General features: G+C 53.8%; 1 protein-coding gene across 1 annotated transcript in view; it reads right to left on the reverse strand.

The window, feature by feature from the left end:
* The window catches only part of LOC144162664 (uncharacterized), a 154,725-nt gene that overhangs the window by 110,065 nt on the left and 31,762 nt on the right, over positions 1–12,898 (reverse strand). The window lies entirely within an intron of this gene.

A 12,898-nucleotide genomic window follows, 5' to 3' on the forward strand; every position in this document is an offset into this window, starting at 1 on the left:
ACGATATGTGGAAACCAACACATAACAGCTTCGTTGTAGTAATATACGAGAACGAGCATTACACTTGGACAGTGAGACGGCGCAGAATTGCCGAAAGCGTCGTCGGGACTAGACTGAAAGTCCTCGTACACACTGCCGCCAGCCAGACTGATAGCGGCCTCGAAAAGCGAGAGACAGACCTCCACAAAAGGATGCAAATGCGGACGCGATCGAATGCAAATGAAGCAGATCGGAAGGCAGATTTTATTTGCCGCCACTCCCAAGCAAACTTCGCGGCGGATTGGCGCCCAAGCCTTTCCCAAAGGCTCCGGCAGTGTGCGATATGGCGGGTCTGCGCCGTGCGCGCCGAAATGCAAACATCCCACGCGGGAAACCTCGATGCAGCACGTGATCTAGGACTGCCGGACAAGGCTGACGACCGAAAGAGAGCTCGCTGTTCGACGCCACTGGGTGCGGGCTAACTCGGCCGTCGTGTGCGCGAAGCGAGGTGATCTCGATGCTTGCGTCCCGCACTGACTTATCCTCCCCACTGTCACTGGGGATTCAAGCGACCAGGGTTCCCGACAAGCGTTTCCAAGGGCATTCCAAGCACAGTCAAAAGTGTCCACCAAGGGCCGTTCACGAAATGCCTACGCACTGATGTAAAGGTCCTTGCTCTTTACAGTCAGTTTTCGGCCACACGATCCCATGGTCCAGTACTCTACCGCACTGAACTTGCGTCACAGGTGATGACGTCGCCGAAAGTGAAGCCACCTCCGGTTGCTCCCAACGGAAACTGTGACCTAGCACGCAGACTGTAGCTGCAGTTACATCGGCGAAACTGGCAACTTCAGAAGGATATTAAATAAACATCAAAGGGACGTGGGCAGCAACAAGAAAGCGTCGAACGCCCTGGCCGCGCATGCCGATGATCACGGTCATTCGATCGACTGGGATAACGCCGCTATAATAGCCAAGGAAAAGAACCCAGCCACGAGATTACTTTTGGAATCCGTGTTCATTCAAAAGACCAAGGACACTATCAATAGGACAGATGGCAATCTGCCGGCAAGCTACACCCGTTCATAACGTCATATTTTAGAATAAGAAGCGACTTACGGCTCTTGCCTGCTTAGTGTGATCAAGGAACCCGTACGGGTTCCGAAACGTCTCTGTGTTTTCACCATGACTTGGTCAGTGACCGCATTTCGTCCTCATCATGATACCTGACCAGACGAACTTTCGTCGAACTCTTGACTACATGCTTGGATTCCCATTGGATGCCCCGTCCCACCCAGCGCCAGCACGTTGGAGCTGCCACCGGCGCCGTCATGACCCCTTCACGGAGTATAGCCTGCAGTAGACGTGCTTTAGTGCACGTGAACGTAACGGGCTGACTAGAAGCGACTCGCACGCACTTTCTCTTCCGAAGAAGTACGATTACAGACAGTGCTTGCACATGCGCTCCTCTTGATTAGAATGGATCATGATTTAGCTCAAGATGGGCGTGTCGCTTTCTGTGTATCCCCGACTCCCGAAGAGCGGATGTCAGGAGCGGTAAGTTAAATTATCCCGCGGAGTGGGTGAGTAATGCTGGAGGTAAACGACTTCGTGACGACGACGCCAGCGATGAGTGTCGCCGCGAACGCACTACTCAAATTTCTGGGCCACAAAGAATTCAATGCACAAGCACAAATTTCTCAAGTGTGAACGAATTATTTTATGACTGCAAAAAAAAAAAAAGAGCTTCTTTCGCCAAATTGCCGGCAAAAAGCATATTTCGGTGTCGCTGAGTGTTGAGCTTGTATTTTGCATTATTTACGACAATGAACTGTTTCCATGGCCTAGAAACATTTGACAAAGGGTGAACGTATTATTACCGACGGAAGGGGGGAAGAGAAGGAAGAGGCTTGAAGCCGGTCATACATCACATCCCGCGCGGAATTGTGGGATTCCGCGCGTTTTAATTGGAGCAACTTGGATCGCGTAAAAGGACGCACCGAGCACATGCAGAAGAAGTCTGCGAGAGGAGCGGGGCGAGACCAGGAAGGAATCTCGGCGCCAACCCCGATTTCGGAAACTCCCCCCCGCGAAAAACAAAAGAGGAGAAGGGAGGGGTGGAGTTGATGCCACGTTAGTGGCGGAGAAGACCACAACGCCCCTCATTCGACGGAAGAAACCCACGGGAGGGGGGGGGGGGGCATTCCTACCAGATTGAGCGGTCCGCAGTTTGCCCACTAGGGCTGGGACGTCCGCGAAACCTCACACTGCTCCGTGGCCGCGTCTTCCGAGGAGAACACGAGGCGTTCGAGTAGAGAAGCGCTCGCGTCTTGCCGAGTCACGACTGCGTCGCCTTGACCGGGCCGCAGACGTCACCCGATGTCGACCTCGAGGCCTGTCGCCACCTCGGAGGTGACGCCCGCCGAAGATGGGGGAGAGACCGAAGAAGGCGCAGCCGAGAGCAGCGCGGAGCGAGCAAGGCTCGGGGTGAAGAGAAGGAGCGAAACCGGTTCCCCTCCTGCACTGGTCATCGCCGCCGCTGGAAGAACGAGAAAAGAAAGACGAGGCCGTGGTCGGCGACCGCTCTTCCTTGCGAGGAGGAGCGATCGTCCGTCTTCTCTCGGCGCCCAGGGGGAAAGAAGTGCAAGGTCCGGCAGGCCCGCCGGCCGGCCCGCCGGCCGGCCGGCCGGTCGGTCGCGGGGGTCGGGTTCGCAGGCGATGATCGGACGCTGATAGCCTTCTTTTTCGCTTCGATCGCGACGCCTTCTCGGCCGACCGAGAATCTCGGCAGGCTTCGGCCGCGAATGGCACGTGTTGCTACCGAGGGAGGATGCGCCACAGCAACCGCACACGCACGTGCGCAGGCTCTGTTTGATGCGAAAGCCCACTGGGCGTTCCATAGCGCGAAAGCTTTTTCCAACTTTTTTTTTCTAAATCTTTTTTTAAGCTCAACAAACTCAACGTACTCAACAAACACATCTAGTACTTAGTACTTAGATTAGGGGGTCATCCAAAGTACCTCATCCAAACATTTCTGATCCGCGCCCATCAGATAATTTGAAAACCTGCTACGCAAAATTTTACCCCTTTCGAGTTCTTCGAGTGCTCTAATGACGTCACTGCAGCGGTGTAGCGGCTACTGGCCGGCATCCTTTCCGTTGCCGCAATGAGCATTCGGTAGCCACTTTTTAAAAAGTCGCTACAAAAGCAAGGCGCAAAGGAAAGCGGATAGTTCTTGCATGCGACGAGCAAATCACGCAGTGCCGCTCCGCGCTGGCGACAATTGTAGCTTCCACAATGCTTCCAGACGCGAAGGAAAGGGTCAGAGCGTTCATCGCAAGTGTTGCAGAGTCCCTTCAAACTCGCCGGTAGCGGGAGGCGGCCGTACACGCGAGAGCAACGCAGATGAAGGGAGTGGACTCAGTGGAACGCACGGGAGACAAACGGAACCCATTCGAAAGCGTTGGATCGCAAGGAAAAGCGTCCCAGGTGACCAGCTGAATCAAGTCACGCTTTCGAATTCTGCATAGGTGTCCTCACAGCTTTCTTGTTCTTCAACGTAGAATCTGCTGCCCAAGAAAAGCGACAACGTAGTATCAGGGCCCCGACACCTATTTTGACCACCGTAGAGAAAGTTGAACGCGCTCAGGGATCCGGACAAAATGGTCCCAAGTCAATCCTTCGACCCAGTAAAAAGTCGTCGTTACCTGTAGCGATGACTATTTGGCTAAGTGATAGAAAATAGGTGAATCTTGCGAAAATTTCAGCAATATTTTCATTATCTTGTAAAAAGCGTTTTTAATGTTGCAAATGTTTGTGTATTTCTGAACCGTGCGCTGGTCTAGTATCAACGCTGCGTTACCAGGCAAGTGTATCTTGCGTTCATAAAACGACGGCTTCACCTTTTTGTCGACATGAACCTTCGGCAGGTTCATGTCGACATGAACCTATAACAACCTCCGTTGTCATAACTGTTATGTAAGGGTTTCTGGTGCCGCACGGTTCACGCCGAATTCCGCTAATTCCCGCATACGCACACAATTTCAGCAAAAGTTGCTCGGGAAATAACCACATCACTTTGCTCAGCACAATGCAGAAGGACGCTTAGCACAAGCAGGGGCGGCCTTACGGGAAAATTCACCCGCTGTCGCCCTCTTGGGTACCATCTAACCATCACGTGGGGAACAACATCAACGCTGGTAGCCGGCACTCGGCGCCGAGAGCATTTGCTGCAATCAAGGCGCACACAGCCCGGCCGTAAATCCTGTTCCCGGTAGTGGCTCGACGGTGGCTGGAACAGGAACTGCACGCTACAGTCGAGCACCAGGTACTAACCGACTTTTCTGATGGACTCACTCGCCTTATTCGCTTTTCGCCACTCGGGCTTGCCTCGTGCAACGTGAACGGCGCTGTGGCTCCGACTCGCGGCTTCGCCTCGCGGGCCAACTAGAAGCCACCGCCGAGAAGGCAAGAGGCCCCGAGTAGGATCGCTGCAGCGCAAGAAAAGCGTTCGTATCGGGTAGTCTCCGCCGAAAAACGAGCGGCTCTAAGGCCGCTTCGCTGCGACTGCCCAAAGCCAAGAGCGCGCCGGGATCAAAATACCACGCGAGGGACGCACTCTGGCTTTGACGGAAGGTTCCACCGGCACAGAAGAACTGTCCCTCTGCCTGTCGTCCCCTCCATATATCCTCTTCCCGGGCAGGCTTTGGCGCCTCACAGCGCGTGATTGATTGATTGATTTTAGGGTTTAACGCGCCGACGCAACGCAGGCGATGAGGCGCGCCGTAGTGGAGGGCTCCGGATTAATTTTGACCACCTGGGGATCTTTAACGTGCGCCGAAATCTCGTACACACGGGCGTTTTTGCTTTTCGCCTCCATCAGAAAAGCGGCCGCCGCGGCCGGGAATCGAACCCGCGACCTCGTGCTCAGCAGCGCAACGCCTTAGCCACTGAGCCACCGCGGCGGGTTCCTCACAGCGCGTGAATGAGTGGAGGAGCAGCATCCCAAGACTAATCAGTTGCAGTTCATTCAGAGCCTTGCCCTGTCGTTTCTGCCTTCCGTGTTCTCGTCTGCGTGCGCTTGTTACCCTGTTAATATGCATCACCAACTAGCCCGCCAAACCATCCAGGTGAACTTCACATGTACGCACTATAGGGAGACTTGACAGCGAAGCACTTCCAAGTCGGCTTCCCTAGAGCGCACAAATGCTTCTCCACAGACATATTTTCAGACGCAATTTAAGCAGTCACATGAAAATATGAAGGCTCTATTAAGTGCCTTCTCAGGACCCCACGCCTCCCTACGAAGTCACTTTAAAGGGACCCTGCAACACTCGTTGAGCAGTGCAAATAAACCTTTGCGACGCTGCCTGTATTTTATTACACTGCCAGGAATACCTGAGCGCGTCGAGCGCGCAAATCGTTGTGAAGGACGCGCGGAAAAACCAATCGCGCGCTCTTCGATTTTCCTCATTATGCACACTGACACGGCCGAAATGTCGTCCGAGCTGTGTACCAACCTCTTCTATGCTGTTTCTTTTTTGTGTTCTGGGCGCGAGCGGAGTTTGAGTGACGAACTCAATACTTCTCTTATACAACCAGACCACTCGACAACAAACGTTTATTGCTTCAAAAACGCCCTACCAGCCTCAGCAGGCGCTTGCGAGCAGGCAGCCATGCCTGCTTTTTAGTAGCAACAGACCGGAAATAGAGCCCTCCACGTTGCGGAGGAAAAAAGATAAAACTCCCCGGCCTTAAGTAGGCCGCCCAAGAGATCGCCGCGAGCCGCCCCCTTCTTTCTCCTGGAGAGCGCGCGCAGCTTTCGTCGCGCTGTCCGCGCTCCAGTTGAGAGGAGGGAACGATTATGCGCGATTTATCACCGCGCGTAGTTTCGGTGATAGTGAACGGATCTTCATAATTCTTGATGGAGGAGACTTTACCCCAAAATACATTCCGAGTAGTCGATGGCAACAAGTGCTGCACGGTCCCTTCAAGGGGGCCAGACTTTTAAAACATTAGACGCACTGCTGTGTCCCAATGACACTGATGCCAATTTTGCCAACTTTTCTATGACGTCATAGAATCTTGATTTCGCGATTGGAGGCCGCCGGACTGGGGCCGTTTGATCGCGTCACTTGAACGCCAACGCGCAGTTAACACGCTGAAAACACTTATGTCACTCCTGTCCGCAACACGTCACTGTAACGCGAAATTTGAGTTTTTCGGCTTCAAAACCCCTTTTGTGACTGGAATGAAGTTGAAGCATAGTTCTCTCTCATTAAACAAATGTATTTTCTCTTCATGTCCCCCGTTACTATACACAGGTGCACCGCTTAAGATAGTGGAGAGTTTTAGCAGTCCGTATGATCCGTCGCTTAATACCCTAGTTACACGGGCACGGTTAGACAAAACCGCCGTTTGCTGCGCTACACGACAGACTAAACTGCGGTAACCCCGCTAACCATGGTTAACGCAAACTGAGCTTGGCCACCTCAGTTCGGTCACGCTAACCGCAGTTTCCGCAGTGTTCAAAATCGCACAAGTCAGTTCGGACGCAAGTGGCGGAACGCATCAGCGGAGGCGAAAAAAAAAAAAAATCACCCGGCGTTCGGAGGAGACGAAGGCCCTCAAATAACCGCCGCCCCAAAGCTGCCCCCCAAGAGGCGCGTGCCGGATTAATTTTGACCACCTGGGTATCTTTAACGTGCGCCGAAATGTCGTGCACACGGGCGTTTTTGCTTTTCGCCTCCATTAGAAAAGCGGACGCTGCGGCCGGGAATCGAACCCGCGACCTCGTGCTCAGAAGTGCAACGCCTGAGCCACCGCGGCGGGTAAATGCATTTGTTTTTGACATGACGCCACCGGTCACACTAAAAGTTTTCGCTTTAAAAAAAGCCCCCAGAGAGAGAGAGAGAGAGAGAGAGAGAGTCCACTTCATTTGGAACTCTAGTTTTAGGGTGGGAGTGTGGCGGTGGCCCAGAGGGCCGCCGCGACGCCGAGGGCCCGACCGGTGACTAGTTAATCGAATAGATTTAGGGGAATTCCCCGAGGTGGAGTAAGTTTCTGCGAAGGAAAGTTTGATATTCCCATAAATGCAGCCATACGGCTACGAAGGAAAGCTATACAGCTTTCTCAGAAACTTCGCAGTTGAAGAAAAATTCGCGCTGGTCCAGCTCACCATCCGCAGCTGCCGTTGTTATCGGCCGTGCTTATCAAACGTCCGCGTAAGGACGCCGCCGACCGGAAACGACGACGGCGGCGGAAGTGGAAAGGAGCCGTTGGCCTGGACCCGACTGTAGGCCCGCGCAGTCGGGTCTCGGTACTGACGGAATGCTCGACGAACGACGGATGCTGCAGAGGAGAACTCTGAAGGGATGCCTGCCGAGGTTCGTTCTCCCCTCTCCGGTGGCCTGAAGGTGTTCGGGAGACACCGTGCCCGGAAATTATGCCGGCACAAATGTTGCATCATCACCAAGTGGCCGAAATTAACGCTGTGTGCTCCCAAATAGTGCAAGGCCTAGAGTATAAGTAGAAACGTGACTAGAAATCTCTCGTGGCAAGCAGCTCTGCGCCAAACGATGGCTAGCGCCGGCCCCGCCACGACGCTCACAGAATACACGCCTGGAAACAGTGAAACTGCCGCATTCCCGCGCCTCCACCGCGGTCTCATCGTGTGAGCTCTGACAAGCCACACTCCGGCGCTTGTCACATCCAGGACGTGTTGGCATACGTCCTGCTGAAATTTCCTGTGGCCATTCAAACAAGCCCCTCTTAAAAAACGTGGGAAAACGAAAGCGCCGCCGGATGGGAGAAGCGAATCTAGGCGAGGAAAGGAAGTCACCGCACCGATTAACAAGAGGCAGGACCCTCACGGCGCCGAAGTCGGCTTGACCGCCTGTACGCACATCTACCACGTCACACGCTGCCACCAAGTTCGTCAGCAGCCTCGTATAATCTCGGTGGTGGCAGTGAAGACGTCAGCGCCGGCCACCTCGCCTCCACGCAGGCCTGCCCCGCGTTCCTCTCGTTAGGCATTCCGACGCGACCTGCGGGGAGTGGCTTCTTTCTCCCCTCCCTCATCGGCCGGCGGCACACACGAAAGCAGCCGCCGCCGCCACGGAGGCGGCTTCGGCAAATCGGCCCCCGGTCAACACCACCTCCCAGGTACGAGGACACATCGCCACTTGGGAAAGCCTTCCCGCCACAGGCTCGCCACAGCCGGTGCCGCCGTAACGGAACCATGAGCAGGCCTTCGTGTCTAGGAGGCCTGCTGGCTCCAGCGAAACCAGCCAACTCGCGCTGTTCCAGATGGGGGGTCGGAGAAAGCGGCGTACGCGGCTAGAAAGAGAGCAACAGGAGAGGGGCGTTCTCCCGCCCCGACCAGCAGCCTCCCCGCGGAAAACAAGAGCGACAAACGGCAACGGCGGACCGATCATCGGGAGATACCACTGCCCCCGCTCAGAGATAAATGACACCTGAGCCAGATGAGAGCGAAATGGCGCACGCCAGAGAGAGAGAAAGCTGCTCGGCCACCCTTCTCGACAACTTTCCCCTATCAGGTACCCGGAGGTCTTATGGCTCCATCGACAACAGGACTCGCGGGCCCAAACCATCAGTCTCTAGACGGAAGATCTGCAAGATCACTTACAATGCCCGATGCAGTGTGGAACGGCTGAAGCCGCAACAGCCACAGTCCTTACCTAAAGGGTGATGACAACTACGACCGCTCTTATTTATGCCCCAGAAAAGGAAGGCGCGAAAAATGCCCGCCCCCCTTCCCCCCCCCCTTTTTTTTCCCCCGCTCCACGCGTTCTTGTGAACGAGACTCATCAAACGGCGGGAGAGTATCGACTTCGACCTTCCCCTTTTCCACACACGAATAACGCCGGACAACAGGGTTTACGAAAGCGCGCTAAGCCAGCCAGAGCGCCCCCCGTCACCTTAAAGGGCCAACGACCGTAACTCGTTTCACAACCTCGCCGCCGGCATCTCTCCGGATTCATTCGACTCGACTGCGCGGCATCGACTGCGCTTTTTATCGTCCGGGCAGAAATAGATGCGCAGATTTAGACAGGCGCGTTAAATGCGTTTCCCGTGGCTTTGCCGAGCGTGCGTGGTGGAAGGCCGAGAGTAATTAGAGTTATAGCAGGGCGAAGAACCGGTACGGTACCCGGTACATCTGCGCATGCGTACAACCAGTTTTTCCGACACCGGGACCGCTCCTGAATTACCGACAAGCGTAAAGCTGCGCGTACCGGTCGACGGCGTTCGTGCCCAACGCGCCACGTCAGGACTCACCCACGTGCGGCACTCCACCGCGTTGGCAACCGAAGCCAGGAAATTAACCAAGCGTCGAGAATCTCCGCATTAACGTCCTGCACAGGAAAGCTACTCGAGCCCGCCATCCTCGCTCGCCCACAGCAACACCTAGAAGGTACTTGCCAAATTCCTACGTCCAAGTAGATATTCAGACCAGGTCTCAGTGCCCAAGATATTCTTCTTCAGCTCAAAGATGAGATCACGATTCAGGCCAATAATCACACGCCTAAAGCAATTCTCGCCCTTGATTTAAAGGGGGCGTTTATCAATGTAAACCATCAAACGATCCTGAATAAAAGCACTGCAGAGCCAGGACATACAGTTACATCAGGGATGTTCTTAGAAACCGACACGCAGTCCTGAAAGCCGGTCACGCGCAAACACCTCCCATTCAAGTTGGAGGCCAAGGCACGCCACAGGACGCAATTCTTTCCCCTCCGCTATTTAACATCGCCCTCATCGGCCTTCCCAAACTATTAGACGCCATCCCTGACCTTCGACATGGCCTGTATGCCGATGATATAACGTTATGGACGGGCGCAGGGTCGGTAGGGGAAATGCAAGATCGTCTTCAGCAGGCTGCTGACATCGTACAAGCTTGCGCAACCAAGTGTGGTTTATGCTTGTGGAAGAAAGAAATCCGAAGCCACAGCAAAATAAAGAATAACTCTATTTGCACTAGACTGCTACGAATGTACATCGTTTCCGACCATCCTTCTCTTCCATTTGTCGACCTCGTCCCCTTCTTTATTCTGGGCAATTCCTGTCCATCCGATGAACAAAATGTAACGCCCTCCTCGCCCCGCACACCAATGCAGCTAACCAGTCACCCTTGAATATCTGAACCTCAAGGTCCTATGAGCGTCCATCAGCACAGGCTCCGACCATAATATACATTAGCACAGTTCCTGTCAAATCCGCTGAAGCAGTCAGATGTCCAAGCTGCCATGAGAGCACGTCTTTTGGGTACACGCCGAGAGTACCGCTGGAGTCGGCGTAAATAGGTTGAAATGCGCAGCCCATCTTCCACAGTCTTCAATTCTGATGGAAACTCTTCAGCAACTTGAAAAAAGTTCTGTAGTGCCTTTCGCGCCTTCCACTATCCATAAGTGAGGCACTCTTGCTCTCCCCACAACGCCCGCGTTAACCTGTTTCCATCAACCTGCGACATCCCTTACGGGCAAAGACAACCTTTGAATCTTTGGTCAACCTCTGGCCATTCACTAAAAATATTTGCGTCCCACCTCGCCGTTCGATTCCCATTCTGATGCTTCGGACATTTGCTGTAAGCGGCTTCCAAAGATGTTACAGGGCTTGATGAGCAGACTTCCGGTACTCTCCGAGGACTCTTCAGGTGGTGTTGAAAACAAGGCATCTTTAGCTTGGATGACAAGTGGACTACGTCAACGAACGTGACGAAGTCTCTCCTTTTGCTTGCGGTCGAAAATATGATGGGAGCGCAGTTTCCGTCGAGTTAACGTCCTCAGCGGCGTATTCAAAATCGGATGGTTCGTAGCATGCTTTAGTAAGAGCAAAAAACGCTTTGAAGATTGCCGATCCATTCAATGCTTAATGATCCTACACTGTTCACTGGTGTCAGCCTTGTCATCTTCTATTCGATGGTACAACCGGCTCATAATGTGAATTATCATGTCTTCACATTCAATGTTGCCTGTGAATTCCTCATTCAGGCAGTCGTTGTCGATAAACTGTTCAATTTCATTAAGCACAACTTCAGCTCTTCGTAAGTCGCACAGAAAACTTTTCAACATATTACAGACACCTGTGGTCCCGACGGTCGGGCTATTATGTTGCCCTTGCGTCGCTGCACAGTCTCTTAGCGATTCTCCTTTCTCTGTCCCTTTCGGCCTTAATTTTTTCAAGCAGCATCCTAGACCGAGTGCAACTGCGTTCGTGTTGTTGAAGTAGTGTCTGTTTCGCTGTGCGATAGGCTGCGGCACTCACTCCACCGTTCACGGAATCACTGTCTGGACCCACCGAGGGTAATCGTAAGAGGTGCGGATGCCTAACCATCGCACTCTCATCTGTCCATTCCGTCGGTCGCCTTTGGGTAGCACCACCGGGGCTCTGCCGATTCTAGCCGTCCGCATCGTTGGTGTCCAAGACACCGATGGTCTGATGACTTCGAATCTTGGCCGAGATCTCATTCACCTAATCACCGACGCCGCCGCTTTCCCTTTGCTCGATACCCGTCCCACCAGCTTGGTGGTCCCGACTTCTTCCGTCCCGGGTTGGCAGGCACCAGAAGATGCGGAAGGAATCCGAGGCCACAGCAAAAGAAAGAATAACTCTATCTGCATTACACTGCTATGAATGTACATCGTTTCCGACCATCCTCCTCTTCCTTTTCTTTATTCTGGGCAATTCCTGTCCATCCGATGAACAAAGTGTAACAATGCTGCTCTCCACAGAAATCTAAGCTTCTCCTTGTCCGGAAACGACAAAGCAGAAAATAACAGGACCCAGCCATCCATATCACACTTGTCGGAGCTACGATCACGCCTTCCCCACGCATAAAGATGCTGGGGAAGACCTCTCAAGAAGACTGCTCCAACTCTATACATATTCCCCGCATCACTCCGCCAAACCACCACGAAGACTAGAAGGATGCAGACACACTACGGCTTGTCCAAGCTTTCACCTCTCGCATCAATTTCACCATACCGTATGCGATCCTCTCCAAAAGCGACGTGAACAAACTTGGTACACTCACTCGGAAAGCATATAAACACGCACTTGGTCTTCCCATCTGCACGGCCAAGGACAGACTCCTCAAACTTGGAGTGCACAACACGGTAGAGGCTCATACGGTAAACCAGCACCACCTTCTAGCGACCACAAGAACCGGGCGCCAACTGCTCGGTCGCCTAGAATACAATACCCCAGAATAACAAGGCAGCCGTTCCATGGACATACCCACAACCACAAGGCAAAATATCTACGTGGCTCCCATTCCACGGAATATGCACCCCCGGTTTCACCAACGAAGACGTGCGGCGAGAGCACAGGCATTAGAGTCCATGGATCCAACCCCAAAACCGTGTACACGGACGATGAGGACTACGCTCGCGACTCAGCTGTCGTCACCACGCGCCCCGAGCACGTCGCCAGCGTACTGGAATCAACACTACCTAATCAGAAGCAGCCGTCATAGCTGTTGCCACTGCCGGTACACAATCATTACTGACTCTCAAGCAGCATGCCGGAGCTACCTACGCGGAAGAAGGTCAAGACCAGCTGCAAGACTCCAGCGACCCCCTGAACGCAGTTTGGGCCCCCTGCCCACTCGTCCCCCCTGCGCGGCAATGTCACGGCCCACACCGCGAGACGACTGGCTTCACGCGGCTCGTCCCCTGGTGACCTACCAAAGCACTGCAATGCACCACATGCTGAGCAGGCAACATTATCCACCTGCCCACCCGTCACTCGCCAAGGAACAGGAGCATAAACTAAGGCTTCTGCAGACAGACACGTTCCCACACGCAATCAACCCGACCCTCTACAGCGCCACCTGCTCACACTGCGGTGAGATCTGTACCCTCTACCATATGGTGTGGGCCTGCCAGAAAAACCCCAGTGT

This window comes from Haemaphysalis longicornis, unplaced genomic scaffold (assembly GCF_048455015.1).
Source record: "Haemaphysalis longicornis isolate Haplotype H1 unplaced genomic scaffold, Haemaphysalis longicornis Haplotype H1 scaffold_12, whole genome shotgun sequence".
NCBI classification, from domain to species: Eukaryota; Metazoa; Arthropoda; class Arachnida; order Ixodida; family Ixodidae; genus Haemaphysalis; species Haemaphysalis longicornis.